Source organism: Dromaius novaehollandiae, chromosome 6, assembly GCF_036370855.1.
Source record: "Dromaius novaehollandiae isolate bDroNov1 chromosome 6, bDroNov1.hap1, whole genome shotgun sequence".
NCBI lineage: Eukaryota > Metazoa > Chordata > Aves > Casuariiformes > Dromaiidae > Dromaius > Dromaius novaehollandiae.
This window is the reverse complement of record NC_088103.1, coordinates 47,523,434-47,548,030: the sequence shown is the minus strand read 5'-3', so window position 1 is coordinate 47,548,030 and position 24,597 is coordinate 47,523,434. Positions and strand designations below refer to the sequence as shown.

The window sequence follows — 24,597 nt, the reverse complement described above, 5'->3', positions numbered from 1 at the left end:
AAAGTTAACTCCACATGTCAAACTGATTGCCTGACACAAGGCAGGCCTATTCTGTGATGACAAACAAATAGCACCTCCATCCTGCAGACATCCCCTAATTATAAAAGAGAAATTATTTCCCATTTTCATTGCCAGCAAACGTATGTTACTCTGGTGCACCATAATTTCAGTGTAAGTACTGTATCAAAGTTTGCTGAATGTGAAGCACAAAGTATGTTAGACGTTAAACTGTAATTACAGAAGGGAGTGGATTTCTAGAGTATTATGTTTTTTGGCAATATTTTATTTTATTGGTTTTCAAATATACTTAGACTGCCAGACTAAGCAGGCAGAATAACAGCAACACGAAATTCCAGAATAACATATGACTTTAATAAAATAAAACAGGATGGCTCGCTTTGCTTGTATCGCCGAGAAGAACCGAAGCCGTCACAGCGTGCTTAGACACGATGCCGTCCAGATCGGCGTGGAGCTGTGACTCTGGAGAAGCGACAGCCGGGTGAGGACGTGCCACCGGCACGACACAGCATCCCGGGCAGCTCCCTCCTCCAGCGCCGGCATCGCTCTGCCCCCAGCCCTGGCTTTGCCCGCTCAGATCTCAGGATGCTTCGAGGTAGCGGTTGGCTGCAGCCAGGTTGTCCACGTCGTGGTTGGCACGGTGGAGCTTCGGTCTCTGCTTAAGCCTCTCGTACTGCCATAGTATGAGAATAGCCACTTGTGTAGAAGGGGGTGATTGTAGGGGAAAATGGATAAGAATACAAAACAGGAAAGAAAAGGAACAAAGCGGGTATATTTAACCCCCATGTAGATTTTGTTGCTTTACCCGTTCTTTTGTCTCCCTAATTTTAAACGACTGCCACTGGCAGTGCATCTAAAAGGTAAGCAGGCATATCAAAAGTGAGATCCTTGATGAACTATTACATTAATTTGTTTCCATAAGTTTCCCAGGATTTTTCAAAGCTGTGGATCTCCTGTATCCCTGCTGTCACACTCTTGGCTTTCCATTACGGTGCTATCACTCACTCCTTTGCCCTTTGAGGTTGCTGTAGTGATCGCTACTGGTTTGGTGCTTCCACGTTCGCTCCTGTCGTGCAAAGCAAGCAGAGTTTGGAAAACAATGAGCAGCGTGTTGTTTTACGTGACCGGTTTTGCTAGGGATAATTTTCTACATGGCTGAGAACACGTATATGCAGTCTTTAGGACTGTGGCGTCATCCACACCGCGTAGTCCTAAGCCGGGGACATCTCTGACGTGGTTCCTCATGAAGACAGTCCTGAAGCATTGCTTCAGCATGGTACCCGTGCAGATTTTAGGTACTGCACCTTCCTGGCAGGGATGGAGATAACGACTCTCCTTGCCTCACTGTACCATTCCCTGCTGCTCTTGGGGAAGACCGGCATCCCCCAGCAGCAAGAAGAGCTGCCGCTGCCAACGGGGAGCACGAGGGTTGTTGCCCTCTTTCACCGTGCTTGGAAAGGTTCAACTGGGAAGAGAGATCAACCGCGCTGTACCTCCGCTTTGCCAATGGAGTATGTGCTGGTCATGAGCTGGCATTTTGCACGCAAGCCTTTTTCAGCTGGGAAATAGTCGCTTGCATTCAATTTGATTTTCAGCAACTTTACTGGCGTGCCGTGCCGTGGAAGTGGCACTGAGGTTAGACACCCGGTGCTGCATCGAAACAGAGGATGGCATCGTTATACGGAGAGCTGAGATCTTTTAAAATACATCTGCTCCCTCTCCCTGCCCTTTATTTAATCATTGGAGACCACAGGTTCAGGGGCCGTTTATGACAATTCTTCCTCTAAATTTATGCATTTTTTTGCCCAGTTCTTTGCCAGGAAATCTTCAGTTTTTTCCCATAGCTTGATACTGAATCTGTCTCAGACTGCTTTTATAGTCATTTGCGTTGTGACAAAAAGAAACAAGCACTCTTCAGTTTGCTGCTTCCTTATCGTATCAGTTAAGTCAGCACTAACTTTGTGACTTTCACAGGCTCCCGCCTAAATGGCACCCAGCAGAGCATCACCACCTCAGCTCCTTTTCTAGGCGTGTGAATTTCTCATCAATGAGAAAAACACCATCTTTTTCCATCATCTTGAGTTGCCTTTAACGTGCGTCAGGTTTTAATACTTGTGGAAAAGGTCTGAATGACAGGACTGAAACTTTTCATTTATACACAGAAAATGGCAGGGGGAAAAGGCTCTGCTTTCTCGGGGTTGTCGGCAGATGCATCTCCTCCTAAAACTGGTGAACTGCTTTGCTGAGTCTATTCCAGAAGCCTGTTTGTCCTCTGGCGTCTCTGCCAAGACTTCTGCATTTGCCTGATAGTGCCAAGCCTTGCGGTGGGTTTTATGTCATGGTCGTATTTGCAGCAGAGTTATGTTAAGGCCACTAACGCGATCTAAATACACTAAATTACAGGTGGTGTTTTTGCGGGCTGACCTCACATTTTTGTCCTGTGGGTAGAACATTTACCTACAGTGTCTAGCGGCTCTTTCAGCCTAAAACCTTCTGCTTTCGATGGCAGTTAGCATGGCAAGCGGTCCGATTTTCAGGTGTAGGAGCAGACCACTAAACTACTCTTGGTATTTACACCAAGAAAACATGGCCTTGCTTGCTGACAGTGATTTATGCTCTGAAATCGCAAAATGTCTTTATTGGCTCTCTTTTCTGAGAGCACAGGCAGAGCTATTGTTATGGTCTCAGCCAGGGCTATTTATATATCTTCTGATACCGGCTGCTCCTCTCTCTACGGGTGAGTACCACTTACACTGCAAGCGATTTTCTTTTCTCCAAAATTAAAAAAAGTTAAAGAGAAAATGCTTTTGTTTCTGCTCCAAAACCCGAGTCTGCTCCGAGCGCAAGCTGTACGTTTTGAATGGCTTTAAGGGCAGCAGGAGCTCACTGGGGAGGAAAGGACGAGGGACCCGGACAGAAGAGTTTGTCTTCTCCAGTGATCCCGTCGCAGAGAAGAGGATGAGATTTTCCCACACGCTTTCTGTCATTTTGTCCGTCGCCCTGGCCAACCTCAGTCACTGTGTGCCTGGCCCTGAATTCGTGTCCAAACACAAACCGAGACATCGGGTTTTGGGCAAAAGCTAAACCAACCCACCCAGCAATATGTGTTGGGCTGCGTCTGCAAAGTATCTCCCCGCACTGGAGCTGGGACCTGCAGGAGCTTGAGGAAAACTGGAAAGAAATGAGTGGGAAGCCAGGCTGATTTGGCACGTTCCCCAGTTGGCATGTACATCGCATGTTGGGGGCTCGCATGCATTGGCATTATCTTGGATGCTAGGGTCTGTTTGTCGATGCTATTTGTTTATTAATTAGCCTGAAGTAAGAGCGGCACTTCAAACGCAAATGAGAGAGAAAGCCCTTGCCCGGAAGAGCTCGGCATAATACTTTTGCTTAAGGGTTGCCTAATGTAAGTACTGAAACACTGCCAAAGGTTTGCTTTCAAAGAGTTCCTATGGGCAATATTTTTATAATATCTTATATCCCAAATGGGCTTTATATATTTCCTAGAAGCCTGCTTTTTTGGAAAGAACAAATATCCCCAAACCTTTAATGTTTTCCTTTCTCCATTCTTCAGGTACTTTCATTTTGCTACACAATATTGGACACACACAATCGGCGTGAAGAGGGCTGGTTTTGGAAACCAGAGCATGGCAACGCAAGGCAGGTTGTCCGTCGAATGCTGTCTCTGCTTGGCATCTTGACCTGCTGAAGCTGGCGAAGGAACCTGCTGGCAGGCACAAAGCCATCCGAGCAGATGGGCACGCGTGCGGGCAGAGAGGAGACCGTGTAGGAGCATTTAGGCTCTTAGTAAAGGGCAGAATTCCTGGACAGGCATATTAAACCACGGCTGTTATTAGGGGGTATGCCTGCAGTACACTTTATTTTGGGTTCCGATGAAGGAAAGGCAAAATTATAAAAGAAGGAAGAAAGATCTCAAAGTTTCTGTTTCTTCATGGCATCCTGCCAAGGAATCCTACGAAGATTGCTTAGCGGTGATTTTGCTGAATAGCTGTAGGTGAGTAGACGCCTTGAAATTTCCGTTGTGACAAAACCCGTATTATTTTCGACTACATAACCACTTTCATTTCTATATATGTATGTTTGGCTGATAGCTGAATATTGCTGAGATGGAACCCAAAAGACTTGATTTTCAAACTGTGGCCTCTCTGACTCTGCCGGCCTAGGAGCTGTGCAGAGCTATGGGCGCTCTGATAAAAGGACGTGTGAAAATAAGATCGATATCCTGAGGGTCTGTCTGAATCGCTGTCTTGGGACTTGATTCCCATTCAGGATTTATGATTCAAACACAGAAGCAGTGGAAATTTGGTGGGATGGAAAGACCTTAAGGTGGAGGCCACATGGGAAGTTACCTGCATCCAGATTCGTTCCAGCTAACCCGAGCAACTAAATGAGGAGTGTGGTCACCTCAGGCTCTGCAGGATAAAGCAGAAAAAATAAGGGTGGTACTGAGTGTCCCATTCCCTCTTCCTAGACTAAGTGAGTTCTTCACAATTTTTTCTAAAATGTTTATTATTTCTTATTATTTTTCTCCCTGCTTTGTCCAGTCTTGATTCATCTTTTCTTTGAAATCTAACATCAAGGAATGAATTTTATTGTCATTAATGATGCTCTGCAGAGATCCCAGAATGATATTTGTTTTCTTGTAACAGCATGGTAGTGTTGACTCATAGACACTTTGTGCTCTTCTTTAGCCTCCTGATCACTTTCTGCAGTACTTTTACCTTTATATTTATAGATTTGATTTTTCTTCCTATCTATAGCGCCTTGAACTTATCTTTATTAAATGTCATCATTAGAAGAAGGTTTGCTCCAAAGTCCTTTGGAATTTTAATTCTTGCAGTCTCTCCCAGTTTGGTGTCATCCAAAGTATGCTCTCTATTCTGTCATCTGAGTTGTTAATGAAATATTGAATAGTATCGAATCCAGGACAGACCTATCTGGGACCCTGCTTGGTGTGTTCTCCAGCTTTGACAAAAAGTAGAATTTCTGTGTTTCATTTTGAGCTTGGAATGATCTAATCCATTGCATTTGATAGCAGCTACACTGGACAATATAAAAAGACAAAACCTCTTTTTCTAAGTAGCCATTTCTGGAGCTATATTATATAGTTTTTATATTTCATGTCTTGAAGTCCTATCAACATAATTTTGCTGTATTTTATGCCCTTAGCTTTCCTTCGAAGGAAAAAAAAAAAACCCTACTGCCTTCTATAAATAGTCCCCAAAGGTTTTGAAGTTCAACCCCGAGCTAAGGAAATAAAGAAGCAGAATAGTTAAATTCAACTTTTTGTGATATTTGGCAGATTTATAATTATTTTTTCTAGTAACAGCCTAAAAGGCATCAACACATCTTTACTGTGACAGCTATCATTTTGCGATGGAAAGAAGGTAAATAATCAACTTTTTACATATAAAACTCCAGCTAAAAAGCTGGGAGACTACCCAGGTGTTTTTAAAAATGAAGTCTCCCAAACTTACACATTTCATTGTTCCCTGATGCTAACTGCATCGTTTTGGCGAATGCTGCTTTGTATTGATTGAAATATCTTTACCCCCTTGCTGGAAACGGTGTGGTAAGAAGCAAGACCTTCCCCTGGCCAGGCCAGTCAGAGGGAAGGTGATTAAATCAGAAAAAAGGTGAGGTGTCGTTAGGCTTTGTGAAAAATTTTAAAGGCTATTGAGGTTAAGGAAGAATTTCAGTCATGATGGCTTTTTATATATTTCATTTCCCTCTCTCCCTTCAATCCATGCAAGGCACACTTTGTAATGATTTTATTGGTGAAATTCAAACTTCAGCCATATTTAATAGTCTTAGATTTAATAGATCCAAAGTGTTCAATCATTCCTGGTTATATAGTCTGACTTCCTGCATACCAGAGGTCAAAGAATCTCGCCCAGTTATTTCTGCACCTTGGTCTTATTTGGCCTAACCTTGTTCAAAGCATTCAGAAATTCAGCACATAGTCACATAAAATATGTGGACAAAAAAAAAAAAAAAAAAAAAATTGGTTAGACGCTTTTGCAATGAGATAGGGTGGATTTAGTCTCTAATACCCATTTTTTTTCCAGTTGTAAGTAGTAATTAATTTTCAGAGTTTGGCAAGATAAAACGTCTGGAAGACTTTGGAGCATGTAGAAAATGGACCGTGTAGCAGTGGATATGCAATCTTGTTCAGGGAATGAGCAGCGCAGGAATTTCTGTAACACTCATCTCTGTCAAAACATTGCTTTTTCCGGAGCCTGCCAACATGCAGGAATCAATAAAATAGATCTGCTTCGTATAATCTCCCGGCTGGAGCGATCTGCCTGTGCGTATTCGTGGGACTATGGTAAGGGAGGGTGCGTAGGGGCTATCTAGCTTAGTTACGATTTTTTCACTGCCTTTCACTTTCATGCAGTTTCATCAAAAATATGATTTTCTTGCTGTTTAACCTTCCCCTGCCTGCTGGTCTTTCATCTCTTTATCTGCATTCCTTCGTTCTCTTTCCTGTTTATTAACATTGGATGTGATTATTACGAGTCTCTTGTAATCTCTTCCATCGGAGAGTAAGGCTCTGAGGAGCGTGCCGGCCTCTGTCCCGAAGGGCGGGCACTTTTTGGCACTTTCATGGAGTCTGCTCGTTGAGAGGAGTCATCTTTTCATACTGCTCTGCTCAACACCTGCACCAGTATTTAAATTGCAGATTATACTGAGAGAGGAGAAATAAAATACATTGTTAAAAAGTATTATGTCCAACCTCTCACTCATGACAGATATATGCAACGCTCTATTTCTTAAAAGAAATGATGTATCTCTATGATAAGAACGATGTGGAGAGCATCCAATTCTTTGGGAGTGGGAAAGGTTTCAGTCTCACTTCGTTATCTTTTTTGTGATCATATTAGTTTTGTTGTAACAATTAGAAATACTATCTTAAGGCTTTTGCCACAAAACGTGCTGCTCAGCTTCCACACGTGTGATGCAAAGTGATTTTCTTTTCTTTTTTCTTTTTTCTTTAACTTATCTGAGTAGGATTCTGCAACTGTCAATGTTAACTCGGGAATCACAGTATGAAAATCAGAATTTTCTGAGAGATGCGTTTGGTGAAACAAGCTCATTTATTTACCTTCCCAGCTAGCAAAGACACATCTAGGTAAGTAGCCAAGAATAGGAGGGTACAAATGGAGAACTGGAAACAGAGTTTGGCCCAGGTTATATTGACTTTGGCAAGCGCAAGATATGAAAAATTATACCTCAGATAAAAATAAATTATAATCTGCAAGCGTTTGAATTAGAGGAGTTCTCTGTGTAAACTTAATAAATGAATGCTAATTCAGTTACCAATTTGTAGCTATGAAACATAACTAGTGATGTTATTCTTTGGAACTTGTTTTGGAAAAGATTGCATAACCCATGAAGCAATTCCTCACAAAGTGCATAAAAGTGTCAGCTTATGTATAATTTATGCAGCTAATGTTAGTTATGGTCTGTTTAATAGTACTTAATGCTGCTGTATGACATCATTCTTTCATTTACCAATAGAAAAAATAAAAAGGCCAATCAAAAACATTTTAAAGACTAAGAAATATGTTTATTAGTTTTGATTTTTTAAAATTGTACAAGTCAATAATCATTATCACTAGTATCTAAAGGATTTTTGAAGGCGGCTATTGTGATGTAGTGTGCACTTTCACTATTTAGTTAGTTATTTAATTACAATTTACTTACTGCGTATGTGTTAACTAATATACTGTTAATGTGCCTCGAGCAATCCATTTTGCCGACAGCATAGTAACTTGCTGTATACGCTTGCCCCTTTATTAGTGGCAATTATTAAATCCAATTTTAGTGGTACTTACTACATTTCCTCCGCTGCCTACGGGGCGTCCCTGTGGGAGGGTTATGAGGGAGTGCTTCTGTTCTTACTCTTTACATGTTTTCCCCCCAAATCCATTTTGGGGCACTTTCGGCCGGGCAGGGTCGGCCCGGCTTCCCCGCTGCCGATTCCTCAGCCCGCGGGAGGACGCGGAGGGAAGGAGCCGCCTTGGTGTCAGACCTGTCGTCTGCGGTGAGTCACCGTGTCCGGCTTGGAGGAATATTGGGAGAAAGCGCCTTGTTTTGTGAACGCCCCTGAAATGATCGTAACGGAGGGGTGGATGGATTTATTAGTACTCTCTCCGTAGTCTTCTCCTTGGATGTCTTTTTTGGGGCAGCAATACAGCCCTGGGGTTTCACGGCGCGTTTCCTCTTCTGCCGAGCTGGCTTCTGCTCCTCTGCTCGAGACGGAAACCGCAGCGCTGCTGGCAGGGGACCTGGCCGGGCTTCGCAATTACCACCACTCGCCGAGGATGCCAGCTGTAAGATCTCTGTTTGGCAAGGCTGGTGAAACCTGGAGCAGAGCTAAATGGGTGGAAACTGCTCAGTTTGCAAGCGATGATCTCAGTCGCTCACACACTTTCTAATTTTTCTTTCCAAATAATCCAAGCCACGTCACTTCAGTGGTTTCGAGACAATTTTTCGGTTTACCAGATCCCAACGGCTTGCAGAAAGAATCGGTGCATTTCATTGTTGATATTAGTCCATGATTATATTTATCAGAACAAAATATTGCGGTTCTGTGGAGGAGACATGATAATTTCTGTTTTCAATAAAGCTCTCAAGAATGATACTGAGACCCCTAAACATCTACCAGGAAATACATGAATAAGTTTAAAGAACATCAATGACTTTCGCATCTTGCAAAATCTTAAATTATGAGTTGAACTGTGAAATGGGATTTTCTGCCATTAACCCTTCTTACTGCTTTCCGCATGAAAAGCGGTGTCCCAGATGTAGAGCCTGATCCAAAAACCAGTGGAATCAGTAAGAGGCTTTCCTTTGACTTTACCGAGACGGGGTCAGCCCTCCCTTCACCATCCGAGGTTGTCTAGGTCCTCTCAGGCTTCCCTGGACCTGGGCATGGCCCCAGAGCAGGTCCCAGAGAAGACCTGCGTCGTTAGATCAGGTGGTATCCGCTGTTGGGAGGATGAGGCCATTCTGCGAATGGTGAAACACTGCCCTTTTTAATCTCCTCCTGTTCAAATTAAATGTTTGCTGCAAGTGACTTTCACAAAGAGCAGTCCAAACAGCAGCTGCCGGGGCTGTCATAATGCAAAAATACAGAATTCCTCACGAAAATCTCTGAAGCAACAGGAAATTCTGTGTCCTCCTTCTAATACAGGTTACTTTGGTTTACACCTGAGAGTAAACAGTGTTGTCTGGTATTTGCTGTTCTTCCCACGCATTAAATTTCTCAGCCAAAATAAATGATAGTTCTGGAAAATATTGTTTTCCATGTGTGTATCTAAGTGTGTTCAGATTCGTCCAGTATGCATTATGAAGAGCAGAATTCACCTAAATGAAGGACGCTCACATGCAGAATGTTACCATTTCTAGTTATGAAACATATCCTGAAAATTGCCATACTTCTGTAGTTTGATTGCAAGTAAATTTAATACTCTTGCTGATGCAGAAACTCCGTATTACTTTTTGATAATGACCTGGAAATTGTGAGTTGTGCTTTCTGCTCTCATTCTCACTCGGATGGTGAAAGGTAAGGCGCTAATGACATATTTACAATTACCTGCAAGACTTAACCAAGAAAGTAGTCGGTTTATAGTTACCTTCAATATGTAAACTACAAATTATTAGTGCATGAAAATGGCGTCTAAGTTCTGTTGCTGGGGTCTAGTAATTTTGGATATTTTCCATGCTATTACTGCCTGCTCCATATACCTTTACTGGTTCTTTTTGAAATTAAGTTAATGGCACTCTGCAGAAATGGACTGCCTACTGAGAATGAGAGCTTGCTTGCAAAGATGGACTAACTTCCTACTGGGAAGCACTGATTTGGCACAAACAAAGAAATGCTTTAGCATTAATTTACTTCAGTATCAAAATATTTAGAATAAATTATTTAAAATATTTAAGAACTAAATGGTCAATATTTGCTTTTAATAAATTGGACCAGTGCACAAATATTTTACCCTGAAAATTCCTATAATATCTGCCAGCGTTATTACTGAGATAATGCATTCTGAACTTGCCGTGAGTTTTTTTTTTCCTTGCAGGCAACCAGGGACACATTTTCAAATGGGGGCTTACACTTGTGTGCACCCACATTTGTGCACCTATTCTCTTGTGACTAGTGCTCTGCTCGCAGTAGGACAGGTAGTATCACCGTGCATTTGCATGGTAGAGCCAACTTCCACCGAATATCGAAGGGCAGGGAAAGTAAGCCGAAGGCAGACGGGTTTCTAGTCACTACCTTCCCATGTGAAAGTTTGCGAAAATTATTAATTTGATTTGCTAAATTGCCGTCTCCTTTGAAGCAGTGCTTTTCTAGCATCCCAGCATCCTGCCTCTGACCTGTGCCTACAGAACCTGATAATTTTCTGTCGTTTGCTCATTATTATCCTGCAACTCTGAATTCGATCACTTTTCCTTTTCCATTTATATTGCCTTAACTCTCACTAGTGGGTCACTTCCTTAAATAAGGTAACATAGAGCATATATCTTGTATTCATCTGTGAATCTGAATTATCACATCTTTCTTCAATTTTTCCCTCATGTTTGGAATCAGGATCACAAAATAACCTTGTATCACAAACCTATCCCAATATTACACAAAATGTTCTGATTTGTACAGAGTTATTTTCATGTCTAGAAATAAGTAACTATATAGAGAGAGTCTCTGCTTCACCGATTCTGGACTTTTAAAATCTACTTTGCAAAGCTTTAAATATTTAATGCTTTGTCTTTAACAGCTGTGTATAACATTGCAAAACTGCAAATCAACGTGATCGGTACTTTGCTCTGCAGAGACCTGGGCTTGGAGCACCAGCATTATTGAAGGTTAAGGATAAAATGCATTAGTTGAGCATTACGGACAAAGTGTTCCCCAACACGGGCTGCTTTCACTATTGTGACCAGCTTCTCATTCTGAGATATTTCTACCAGAGAGTTTGATCTGCCTTTTTTTCTTTTGAATAGATTAACAGAAGATCTGTTCAGAATTCTTTCTACTCGGGATGAATTAGAAGCATTCTCTCTTAAAATAAGCCATTCCGTGTGCCCCGAACGAGGCCGTGCATTTGCGCATAGTGTATAAGCGGCGCACGGCATATCCAGGATAGCAGTAATTGGAGAATGCAGCTTGTGCTCTTTCATTTTACTTCAGAAGTTAAGCGTATTAGGCATGGATTTAATTTCCATCCCGTTCCGTGCAGTATCAGAAGCCACGCTGAAAGCAGTTATACACAGTAGTCACAGCACAAAGCAGAAACTTGTACGTTGCTGTTGTGCTCAGTTCTAAGCGCTTTGAGTGTTGACTTCAATTCATGAAATGCTGTTTTATATTAACAGCAGAACCGTTTATTCTCGGTAATGTGTTAAACTTCTGTAATTTGGGAAATGTTTTAATTTCACGATCATTTCCAGTGTCAACGACCTGTCGTTCTCCTATTGTCACAATCCAAAGTAAAGAAGAAACAAAAGCTTATTCTTAGAAAGATGGTACCGGAGGTCTTGGCCATAGATAAAAACGTTATCCCCTTTAGTCCATCTTTAGCTAGACAGAGATACCTAGGCACGCTATTCCTGCCTACATCTGGCACTAACAATATTCCCCTAACATGTTTAAGTACTTTGGTTTTCTTCATAATTGCAAGCCTGCTCCTGCCACTTCTTTTCCATGCGCTGGTAAAATCCTGCTGGAATAGCCCAACGCGTGGGGACCCGCACCGTTGTGCCTGTTTCCTGACGTCAGGCTGGAAATATTGAATTCCCTGCTTCCGCCCCGTCCGGGGATTAAACTTTCCACCTCTCTCCCTCCTTGCAGGCTGCAGAGAGACGCCAAAATATGTGCAGCTGGTGCCAGCGTTTCACGTGGGAAACCTCCGAAGATGAAGAAGAGCCGGACTGGGGAATAAGGTGCATAAAGACCAAGCGCAATCTCGTCATTAATGGGCTCGTGTAGGAAGTGATTTTCAAATGTCCATAAATCAGTCATTTTGTTTCCTCTATTATAAGTTTTAGGAGTCGTTCCATGCCAAATTTCAGCTTTCAAGCATCAATGCTTTTGCTGTTAGGAGCACTTAATAAAAAGGCATCCCGCCCCGCTTTTATTGAATTGGATAATTGCATCCCTTTTTAACTCCCCATTTTCTTCACAACCACTGAACTGCTTTTGTTCTTCCAGCTGTTCCAAAAACTCCTTTTCCGACTAAGGGCTGAACTTTTCAGCCTGAGAGGAGAAAGTTGCAACAAGCTTGAAAACAGAAATTTTAATTATGATGACTCTCCTCCCCCTCACTTTTATAATAATCCATAAATTCTGATGCTTTGCCTGGCAGCAAATGAGGTGGGAATGGGGGACTGAACCTTAATTTTGGAATGAAGAAGAACCAAAGGAAACATGGCTTCTGCCTCCAACTGCTGATATATTTTGCTGGTTTATTTAGATTTTTCACAATATACCTTTTCTAACTCTGAAAGAGGGAACTGATGATCAAAGGAATTTGAATTGCTATCAGACAGGGCATATTTTCCTGATTTATCCCCTAAGTTGGAGCCAAGGGACTTTATTACCAACTCCACTGCCGTGGTTTCCGCTTTGGCCTGTGTCACTGGGATATTGCCCACCCCGAGGAGCCTATCGGTGTTATTGCTGACTGGCGACCTGAAAAAAAAAATCATACTAAAAAAATGCTAAAATTCCTGCACGGAGGTGGTGGACCAAGTTAGATAACTGGGACCCCTCTTTGTTTCCTTCTTCCATGCTGCGCACATCATCAGCATATAGTATAGTCTCAATTAAAAAGAAATAAAATATACCGTGTTATGTAAAAGGTAAGGAAATTACATGGCTGACAGTAATGTCAAAATGCTTCACAGTTCAAATGAGGTTCTCGAAGCTTATTAGATCAAAATCAAGCAAAATCCCACACTCAGATTCCTTCACTCTGGTTGTATTTTATTTTATTTTTTTTGAATTGCTTCCATGCTTTTATGCTGATCATAAAAACTAATAACTTCTTTAATAAAAAAAAAAAGAAGAGATACAAAGGATTAGCGAGTGCTCACATGACTCCAGGAGTTGAAGAAAGCTCATTTTCCCCCCAATATTTCCCATGAAAGGATGAGCAAGGTGGAATTAGACACAGCACCGAGCAAGGTGGAGAGAGGGTTTTAATGCGGAGTAGCCCCGGCGCTGTGCGGAGCGTGGGGAAGGCGCTGCTGGACAGAGAGAGGCTCCGCAAACCCTCCTGCGTTATCACCTATTACATGGATTAAGGCTTGAGGCACTCGAGTCCTGTCACTCCATAAATGCGCTAAATGAGTTGGGGATTTCGATCACATTGCGATTCTCATTAGCAAATCTGAATACAAATAGGTTTTAGCCTAAATAAATATTGTTTTGTCCATGTTGCATACCCAACACGTTACATTAAGAAAAGTTAATTTTATATGACTAAATATAATCAGAAACACAACATGAGGCCTGTCAAGTTGACATGGTATGATAGGTACCTTAACACTTCCCAGCAGGTAACGTTGTTTGCACACTGCTTAAACTTGTTCATCAATGACTTCTTGCATGATAACCAGAATATTAACAATATATGGAAGGTGGCACCAGACTACTAACACATACAAATGCATTCCGCTGAGCAGAGAGCCTTGCAGAGGATGATATGCAGATCACTGCTGTGGTTTCTTCCTCCTCCTTTTCCCTGTTTGTCTCTGCTTGTATTATACGGACATTTCATACAGACACAATGGAAAAGCAAAGCTCGCAAAAAGAACTTGCGGACAAAAATCGGGCACAAGTGGGTGCAATGATCGCTGGTAACAAGAAAGGAAGGACAAGAGAAAGATATTGAAAATGTAAATTCGTCTGGGCATAAGAAGTGCATATAAGTAGATCATTTGTAAAACAAAACAAAAGGCCCAACTAAACAAAGAAAACCCAGTTAAATAAGACCACAGAAGTCCTCCCTTGTCATCTTAGCTCTGTAGGCAAAGCACACTGCTGTCAGTGGAAGGTGTTTGTGGAAAAGATAAAGCAGCTAACATGCGGGAAGGATGCTCTGTTCTTGGCTTTATAAACAATTAACTTCTTGTAGCACCTCAGCTCGCTTTTATGACTATTAACTGTCTTTCACTTTTTCTGGAAACGTTCCTTTTTGGGTTGAGCATGTAGCATCTGTTATGTGTTTTATTTTTAGTCTGTTACTGTGTTTTCGTTAGGATTCTGACACGTTAATCAGATTTGGGGGGATATCAGGCTATTTTAGGAACTTCTTTTGAGTGATCTATGACTCACTAAATGATTTAATCTACTTCCTCTCCTCGTGCAGGCTATTTCAATCCTAGTCAGTATTTGCTATGTAGAGCCTAAATGAGATCCTGTCCGGCTGAAGTTGTTGGTTAAGGTTTTGTTGCTCTTCTTAGGCCAAGGTTTTCAGAGTCGGTGTTTTAGGGAATTTGGAGACCACAGACCCGCACAAAAGCCAAAAAGCTGCATTTTCCCTGCATGGCGTTTCAGCGTCCCGGCTCCGGAGGCACGGTCTAAGGTGAGGATCCAAACCTGGATCCCGTTCAGACCTGAGTCAGGCTCAGTGGGAAACGCTGAATGCGAGATGCGATGTTGCTGCATGCCTATGCTTTACTAAGCCTTGCATTTTCCCCATTAAAATATAGCGCTTATCTGTTTTAAAATAAAGCCATGCCATGTATTTTAACTGAGACTTTGGTCTCCAGCTCCCAATACTTATAATCAGATTCCAGCTTTCCAGCTAAAGCTGTTTATTGATGTCCTACTTTTTTTCACCATAGTAGCATGTCAATAAATTGGAGAACAGTTCCGTATGTTAGATTTCCCCAAGCTTTCTGGGGAAATCCTTTGACAATTCACTGTATAAAGTCAGTTAATTGCTTTATATAGCAGAGCAATAGCAAGTATTTAGACATATCATATGACAGGCATTCAGAAAATGTGGGAAAGACATATTTGTCAATAAAATGAACTCCAGAAAAGCAAATTAGTTTATTATGTGAAAGTTCTGGGTTTAAGTCAAGTTATCCTGATGGCACTGATAACTGATATGCCTTAACCGGCTGCCTGCACGGGTGCAGGAAGAGGCTGCTGCTTATTCTTCTGAACCTTTTCAGGACCTCCCTCTAACCACCCGGAAAGTAAATCTCAAGATGCCGTAGAATCTAATGCAAAAAAGGAAAGTTCAAATTATATTTTATTTTAAGTTGGATAGGGCCATAATTGAAAAAGATCATCAAAAACAATGAAAAGAAATAATTGTTAATTTCTACAGTACCTTGAAACAGAAGCCCTTGAGAATAAATAGAATAAGAATACTATTAAAATTTCCTCTTTTATTATATCTTCTCTGCCAGAGTAATTGTTGCTGTGTCCAATATATGCAGAGGACAATTTACTAGCTGTTTTCTATTAGTTTTTAGCATTAACATATACAGAAATAAAATGAATAGCTAGCTTTTCTTTGGTTAATTAAATGACTGACAAGTCACAGATGTTGCTGCACCAACTCTTCCATATGATTAAAAAAAAACAACCCTGGCAAACAAAAGAGCAGTGGACTAGCAGTGTAAATGGTCTCTTTATTAAGTGAATATTGATGCTACATTATGATCTTTTATGAATGTGAATAAGGAAGAGTGCTTGTTCTTTTCCCAAGTTTTATATTAAGATTTGAAAAGAAAACCTGTTTCCTACATAATTCCCACAGAGGAGTTCAGAAGCTGGTTTACTGTAGAAGTGACCTAATTTACAGGGGCTTCTGCTTCCGCAACATCTATCACAAAAATGCATTTTTATTAGCAAGATACATATCTTTAATTTTTTTCTGCAATATAATTTTAATAGAATCTTGGTAGCTAAAAGCTGGTAGTGAAAATAAATATTCCATTTCTATTCAATACTATGTTTTACTCAAAAACTTGAACGGATTGTATAGAAATATTCATAGGATAAGTATATTAGACGGCAGCTCACTCCCCTCCTGCGTGGTTGCTACTGTATCTTTGCTATTAGGAGGACCCCCGTTAGAGTTGAAAGGAGTTTCTCCTGTCTGTGGGGTTGCTGCACGTTCCTAGAGCTGGGCTGAGACCGTCAGCCCATTTTAATTTAATTTCCAAACAACTGGAAGTTAATCATTTTTGGTCACAAGCTTTCTCTTAGCAGACCTAGATCTTCTGAACCGTCCAGTGCCTCGAGCACGCTCTCTCGGTAAATGTTTTTGGGTTAAACAGATAACTCCTTGCATGTGTGCAATACATATATATATATATATATATGGGGTTTTTTTGCATAGTCTGATGATTTTGATGAGCTTTTTGGTTGCTTCTGGAAGGTCATTAGTTCCTTCATCCCAAGTAGGTTTAAGGAGCATTGAGGACGCGGTCAGTATTTTCCCGGATTGACATGGCTAATTCCCGACACCAGGAAAGGCGCGGGAGCCCCAGCTGCTGCTCCCCGGCACGGCACGGAAATGCGGGACAGGAAGTGAAGTCGAATAATTTAGCTAATTAAACCAGCAAAGAATTTAAAAGGACAGAATGTAATTACTGATGATGGATTTAAGCCAGAACGTTGAGACTGGAAACAATGTGCTTGTGTAAAGTGCCATAGTTAATTAACTGGGGTAGCTGAGGTATAATATTTACATATTTGTAAAACACTCCAGGCGCGCGGAGCCTCTTTTCCCTCGCAGAAGACCTCTGATGCAGTGTTGAGTTACAAGAAAAATTGAATTTACAAGGAAATCTCCTGACTGCGGCGTTTTGCAGAGTTCGGGCATGATTTGGGGTCCTGGGTTTGGTGGCGGAGAGGGCCTTGCCCTGATAAACCTAGGAGACTTAGTGAAAGCACTGCTTCAAGCTTAACTTTTAGGGCCGCTTCTCTAATAAAACCAGAAAATGTATGGAAGTGATATCTACCTTTTTTGCCGTCCTTTCCTAGTCTTTAATCACATGGAGGAAGTCGATGCGTCTAATCCTCAAGTCTGTAGTATTGCCCGGCTAGAGTCTCTACTGGAGTCCTAAAGTGTCAGTAATTTCATACGGGAATATAAATAATCCAGAGCAAATCTGGCTGACCGCTGCTCTGCAGTTATCTCTTCAATTTCCCCAAAATTTTGCTTGAGGACTTCACCCAGTCAATTTGGCTAGCTGCAATAAGAACAACAAAAGCTATTTCTTTCAAGCGAAGAAATTGCGGGGATCCTTTCCGTGAGAAGTCGAGTGTCCTGCTGCAACAGGGGATGGCAAAGGAAATACTTCACAACCTCACAAATGACTGCATTAATTAGGAGGGTGATGAATAGCGTTCAACCTATGTAAATAAATGTGTGCCTGAGATTCGAGACCAATGAAAGTGCAGCTATGTTTTAGTGGACCGCGGTATCATATTTCATATAGTAAAAGTTGTGAGGGAAGAGGAGTGATATTTATGGAGTGCAAAGCACTGTGGGATTTTGTGGGAAACCACATATATTCAGCTTGTCAGAAAACATCTTAATATTTACTCTTACAATCCCTAGGCTACTGCTTTCTAAACCTAAAGCTTTCATTAGCCCATTTACCAGATATAAAACATTTGTAAGTCTGTTGAAAGAGTTACTTTCAGGAGTGGCATTTTTCACAGCAAAACGATGATACCTTTACATAACCTTATTATGCAGTGATGTCAAAGCCTGCGAGTGAGCTGGCTTAGCCCCTTGAATTAATTCGCTATTCTCACATTTGTCTTTGCGGCATCTGATTATTCCGGACCGTTCCCTCAGTACTATTATTTCATACCACGAGGAATGCCACTTTCTGGGTACCGAATTGCCATCTCGCTCCATCGCCACGCTAAGCTCTGGACTTTCAGGAACGCAAGCGCCGGAGGACGAGCATCGCTCAGATCCCATCTTATCCCACGTCTGCTGCTACCCGGCTGCTCCTGATGCCTCGGCGGGCTCGCGTCCTGCACGGCTTACCGACGGCGGAAAAAAAGCCTTCATTCCCTCCTGTCACTTTGGGCCTCTGAAGATTTTACGATGGGAAGTTTTATAAATTGAAAACAGACAAATACTTCTTAAAATCTAAATAAGGATGATATTTGCTGTGGTCAAAATACATATTTTTCACCCGCGTTGCATGCACGATATGTTGCATTAAGAAAGGTTAATTCTATATTAAATATAATCAAAAACACAACATGGGGCCTGCCATGCTGACATGGTGCAATAGGTACTTTAATACTGCTCAGCAGGAACCCTTGTTATATTTTTTATATGTTAGTAGATGTCTACTTAGAATTGATCAAACCTTTCCTTCTGAAACATATATGCCAACACCTCCACAACACACTATAAACTAGACTCTCAGAAAACAATAATGATGCTTATCAGTCACTCGCCTTGAGTTTGCTTGTGAAAAACCTCTAGCTAGTATGCTATTGGAGCTCTTAAAACATAGATCTTTTTGCTGCACTGATAATTCACTCACAGCTTGAGATTGATGACTATGTGAAGTCCATAAAAGATGTTACCACTATATTTTCTTCTTATGATTTATTTTATCATGTTGTCAAGGTTTGCAGAAAACAAGAAACAAATCAATGAATGTCATGCTTAAATATTAAAGAAGGCTGTAATACACAATTTTATTCAGATGCCTTATTCAATCTTGCAGCTCTGAAAAGGGTAGCAGCAGCAAAGCTTTTATTTGAATTACTTTTGGAAAAATTAATTTAGTGTGAATGTTGAATTGTGAATGGCAAAAGGGTAGCTAACCTTATTTGTTTAAAGAGGAATATAGAGTAACTTGGATTTTTTTGAAAGAGGTTCTGAGAAATGGGGGGAAATTCACTGCCTTTTCCACGAGAGAAACTTTGGAGCGGAATTGCTTAATGAGCTCACACTCTCTCAATTAATGAGAGGTTGCCGTCGTGAAGGGAGGACAAGGCGGTGCTTTGTAGTAGGATGTTGGTATCAGCAGTCCCTGAGTGCTGCAAACCTATTAAAAAAAAAAAAGTTGCTCTTTCATTACCACCAAATTGAGATCGCGTCGTGCACCTTGGTACGGGGGAGGGCAGGAGCGGGGAGGAGAGAGGGGAAAAGCAAAGAGCCCGGTGATGCAGGGGGCCGTGGTGCGGCTGTGGCCGTGCGTCCTTTCGGACTTGGCTCTGGGGGCTCTAATGCCCCTTTTCTATGCTTCATTAGAACTCAGATACAAAGTGGCAATTAAACTCAGCTTGTTTTCTTTTTTTTTTTTTAATTTTACATTACTTTCAATTAGGGACAGAAGAAATCACATCAGAATATTTGGTTGCTTTTTTATATTAAAAAACCCTCATTTGAGTAGAGTGGGTTCAAAACGCTGAAACCAAAGCCTTTCCGAGGTTCCTGTGCTACTTTATTTTCCACCTCCAGGACCAGCTTTGGTGAGCTTTCATCCTTTCTAAGCCACTGATCAAGGCCTGCCTAGTCCTAAAGGAGGGGACATCAGCCACTGCGGCGTCTGGGCACACTGAGATCTGGATGGGTGGACTCTCCATGGCGTCTTGCCAGGGGGGAGCAAAGATGGCTTTTTCATCCGGTTCTTTGGCCGTTTTGTTTCATTTTGGGTCTGTAACTATACCAAGGGTGGGGGCTGAAAAAGCAAAAGCAGTAGAGTGGGGGGGTGTTTCTGCCTACAGCGTAATTTGTCCAGAAGCAAGGAGGAAGCCAACCGAGGAACCGAGATGGCGGTTGCCCAAACAGATTTGAGACCCGCAGTAATTTCCAGGGAGCGTTTTCCACGCTGGCGCTGACCAGTTGGTTGCCAGCTGCAGATCTCAGCGGGGCCTTTGCAAGGTTAAATACCGCTGGGTGTCTAAAGTGTGAAGGACACTCATTTTTTGCTGGCTTTTTAATTAATATTGTCTCTGGGCTCTCAGCATTGCTTGCTGCAGCCGGTGGGCAGAAGCGGTGAGGCCACGGGCAGCTCTGTCGCTGTGTTTGAGGTCAGATATTCTGTCTTGTCAAGAGCTATTGGCATCGGTGTTGACCCTGATGGACCAATCCCTACTTCTCCAAGTTGAGGTCTAGCCAAGGACCATGAGGCATGGTAGCTCGGCTCGTGTGTCTGGTGCTAGCTGGCCCGTGGCGTCCCGAAGACCGGTGAGCATCTAGGTGGTCCGTGATGGGACCCAGAAACCACCTCTGTGTGACCCTGCTCATCTTTGCCCTTTCTGTGAGACATTAAAAATGGGCTAGTAGTGGTAACTTGGTAAATCTTACCAAGTAAGATTTTAGGCAGAGGGGGAAAATATAAATATCAGTGAATGCATCTTGTCCATGGCAAAAGAAGAAATCCTCTAGCAGCATCTCCGCACCACATCTGACCATGACGTGGACAGGGAAGGACTGAGGCTGCCGGCAGCAGCTGGTGAGAAATGGGGCTGGCTCATCATAAAGTTTCCCTTGCTCGATCTGTGGGGAGCTTTGATGCTCTTGGGAGTTGCAGGGGCTGGTTGTGCTAAATATTAGTTTCTGAAATGCTCCTGGATGGCTTCAGGTGGATGGTTGCCTGCCTTTGGCTAAGGAGGTGCTGACTGCCTCAACGTGAGGCGCCTTAGGTGATTTTTATGCTTTTTTTGGCTCGTTTTTATTTTATTTTATTTTATTTTATTTATTTTATTTCATTTCATTTTGCTTTGCTTTGCTTTTTTGCCTTTTTTTTTCTTTTTTTTTTTCTCTTTTATGTTTTCATGCCCCCTGGTCTCTGACAGGAGGGTGAATGCCAGGGACCTGGACCGCCGGCCAGGCGTGCTGGGCTCTGTTGGCCACCCCTCTCCTCTCCTGCTCAGCACTGCTTCATGGGACGTGCGATGAACTTGGCACTGCTGCCTTAGGCCATATTTAATAAAGTTTTATTCTTCCATTATGCGCTTTTCACCCTCGGAAACAGAGATCTGCAGAGAATGTAAAAACATGCCGCTGAAAACCGCGCGCGCTGCTGCCCTCCCCACCGCGTCCCATGCAGCAGCCCCACCAGGTCCAACCGCGCTTCGGGCTGCACGCTTTCGGGGTGAATTATCGAGGTGGAAGGCAGGGTTTTGGCTAACATATTCCCTTTGCTGTGTCTCAAATCCTCTTAGCTCTAGAGAGCACTTAAAGTATTTCAAGGAACATTTCTTTCTGCTCCTCTGCAATCCTTTTTAGTGCATACACCTTGTTTTTCCTCCAGAGATGGAGTTGATATGGAGTGGGAAGATTAGGTAAAATCCTTGTCGCCTGCCCCAAACAGATCGGGCAGTGAGAACAATGAGCTGGGTTTTAATTAACCACAGTTGATGCTATAATTTAGCTGAAAACCCTAAGTGCAAACAAAAGCATAGTTTATGTGCAACTTTCATAATGTATCAGAGTATATTTATAACACAGCATTAAAAATAAAACGTGCTGGATTATGCATTTTTCAAGCACAGCATTTGAATTAAGTTTAGAACGATTCTCGCAGAATCAAATTTGTGACACAGGCCCCAATTTCAGCGGAGTATCCTCTGCATACGTTATTGTTTATTACAGCACACACACGAAAGGCAAACTTAAAGCTGATCAGTTTTTTCTCTTTTATTGCTCAGCAGGGTGAAAATTGACAGATTAAAACAACAGAATAAAGGAACCGAATTACCCAAAATAACAAATTCTGCTTTTTAAAGCAGACAGCAAGAAGACACCTTCCACTTGAAAACTTCTTTGCTGTCTGGAAATATTGTACCTACTATAAGTGCCATATTATTAACAGAACTGAAAGCGGTGGAATTTTTTTCTCTGTTTTTTTTCCCCCCCATTTATTTATTTTAGCTGTCACTGTGGAAGCAACTCACCCATGTGCAGATGGCAAATACAAGCCCCATGCACCTAATCCCTTGCAAGTCTTTTATTAGAGGTGGGATCGGCAGAAACGCCCCATTACCGAGGTAACCTGGGGTCCCCCTTTGACAAACTGGCTCCTGTTGCTTTCGCATTTGCCAAGACCTAACTGCATGTGCTGATTTTTCCCAGGCCTAAGTAGCTGCTTCAGCTTTGTTTGTTTGCTTTGGAATTTGTTTTTAAATTATGGTGCATCTCAGCTATTTGGACTGGGCTAGTTAAAAAAAAAATGTTGTTTTGCCCTTGTTTAAAATTCTGGAGACTATTTTTCTCCAGTAGTGGCTGTGATGGTTGGCTTGCATTTGCACTGGGAAAGCTAACTCGCACAAGAACGGCCCACAGGCTGTCCAAGGAAAAAAAAAACAAGTACATTTTTGTTAGTAGCTTTTGCTTCCATTTGTGAATTTTGCAGTTTGAGTTGTAGTGAGCTGTTTTCCCTCTCCCCCCCTTTTTCTTGCCATGGACAACTGCATAATTTATGGAGTAGCTTTGTTTTGTCCTAGGACGGTGGCCTCCTGAACCTACTGAGATGCTGAGACAAGTAAACACCCTTTGAAAGTTTATACAACTGAAGAGAGGGTTGTTTCTTTTAACATTTTTATCCTCAAGACTTCTAATAAAGCGAACTCTAGATGGCTTTTTAATAGCTTTCATAATATTTGGAGACCCCTTTGTAGCTATTCCAGTGCTTAAGATGTGGTTAACAGAGAGAGGAAGATCATTGGAGACGTTTCCAGCCATGTTGGACACTGTTACTTGAACTTTTCGACAGGTCATCTCCATTCCTCGGCCCCCGGGGAAAGCCCAGGCGAGCTTCCTCACCCTGTTTCTGTAGGAAGCGTTGCGGGAAAGCTCAAGCAGCACGCTCCGGAGACTTGCGAAAAACACCTCGGGTTGGAATATTTTCCTTGTGCATAGGTTCAGTAAAACGCTGCCTGGAACATTCCTTCTTGCCTTATTTCTCATTCAGATATCTGGAAAGCAATCCTGTGCTTTCCCTCGCTGGGTTTTAAAAATGTAGTGTGGTTAGCTGTGTTACATTATACCACTTCTTGGCCAGCCTGCTTGGGTGGGGTTTTGCGTGGGCAATGCAGGATGCTAAAACGTTATGTGCCAAGTCCGTACAGGGAGACAAATCTAAGGAGAGATATGGATTCTGCTGAGGTCAAAGACAAGCTCTCGTTGACTTCACTGGATCCAGGGTTCCCCCTAGGATTTGGGAAGAGATGCTGTCTCCAGCCAAGGAGACATTGGTTGGACTCATCAGCTTCTTGTACAAGCCGAATCTTCAGACGGAAGCCAATTTACCTGGAAGTTTGCAAATATCTGGCTGATCTAGCTCGCTGCTTGTCCATACACACCTGCAGAGCACCTCGCATTAGTCTGCATTTGTTGCTGCTGATTTAATGAAGTTACACCAGTGCATCGAAGAGTTACAAAAGAATCCAACCTAGTGCATGTGTGTGCCTGTAGATAGAATTAAAAAAACCAACCCCCCCTCTTATTTATGTTATGAATACAAAGTTAATGTTTTGGCTTTCTTCTGGGACAATCCGTAAAGGAAAAAATAGAGCTGGGGATTAAAAAGAGTGTGTATGTTAATGTTAATGTGTAAACCATGAAATTCAATTAGTTCCTCCTAGGAAGCCAAATTTTGGTGAATACTGTAGAGAAAAGGTAGGGATAAAATGCCTAAGCCAAAGCTGCACTTAATAATCTTCAGTAATTAGTTATAAATGTCTGGTTAAACGTGGAAACACATCACTTTTTTGCCTACTTTTTAAGGAAAATGAAGGATAGGGTTAAATAACTACTTAGAAGACTTCCCATCTCAAGTTTTCCATCAAGAAGATTTTTTGTGGCTTTGGCATTTGTGGCCACGTGACATCCGTCCATCTGCAAAGGGGTTATGCAAGCGGATACTTAAAAATTTTCGGAAGAAGAGGGTGGCTGTGCTAGCTCCGAGCGTGGGGCAGCCTCCCGAGGTGGCTTCTGGGCTGGAGAACATCCTGCGGGGAGGCAGGGAGCAGGCCGGCATCAGCGGGAGAAGGGACCAGGTTCGCCTCCAAGGTCACGGAGAGCAGCCGGTACAGGAAATCAGAATCATTGTCCCTGTTATGGATGTGTTGCTTTTTTTCCCCCCATATCCTCTCATTTTTGCTGTATCCAGTAACAGCTTAAAATCTGAATTGTGTAGTGGCTCTTTAGAATTGGAAGGGTAAAAGGTAAATTGTGTTACAGTATGTGATAGATTAATAGGCAAATGTTCCTGTTATTGTTTCTGGGAGCTGCACATCCACCTCTCTATTCTAGTCTCTGAAAGTGCTCCCTGAAGTCAAAAGCGCTGGTGAAAATACCAATGTCCAAAAACAGAGCGGCAGCTCCTGCTCCACAATTCATCTTACAATCAAAGGTCCTTTGCTGTCAGTACAGGAACTGGAGCAACAAATACAGACCACAGGCAATTCTTTTTCTCGCTTCCTCCCCCAAGCCCACTCCAGAATACAAGAAAATCCCACTCTACTCCATATTTTGAACAATAAACACTTTTGACCTATAAACTCTTTTTTTTTGTAAGAAACATGTTTTCCTGGCT

At 42.2% G+C, this 24,597-nt stretch overlaps 1 long non-coding RNA gene across 1 annotated transcript; it reads left to right on the top strand.

Annotated features, from left to right (window-relative positions):
• The first annotated feature begins 393 nt into the window (after window positions 1-393).
• LOC112992700 (uncharacterized) lies at window positions 394-18,720 on the top strand. The gene is made up of 6 exons (XR_003261595.2): window positions 394-613; window positions 3,593-4,033; window positions 7,051-7,171; window positions 7,997-8,086; window positions 11,897-11,988; window positions 17,057-18,720. It is a non-coding gene; the product is annotated as an uncharacterized LOC112992700 (long non-coding RNA).
• The last annotated feature ends 5,877 nt before the right edge of the window (window positions 18,721-24,597 follow it).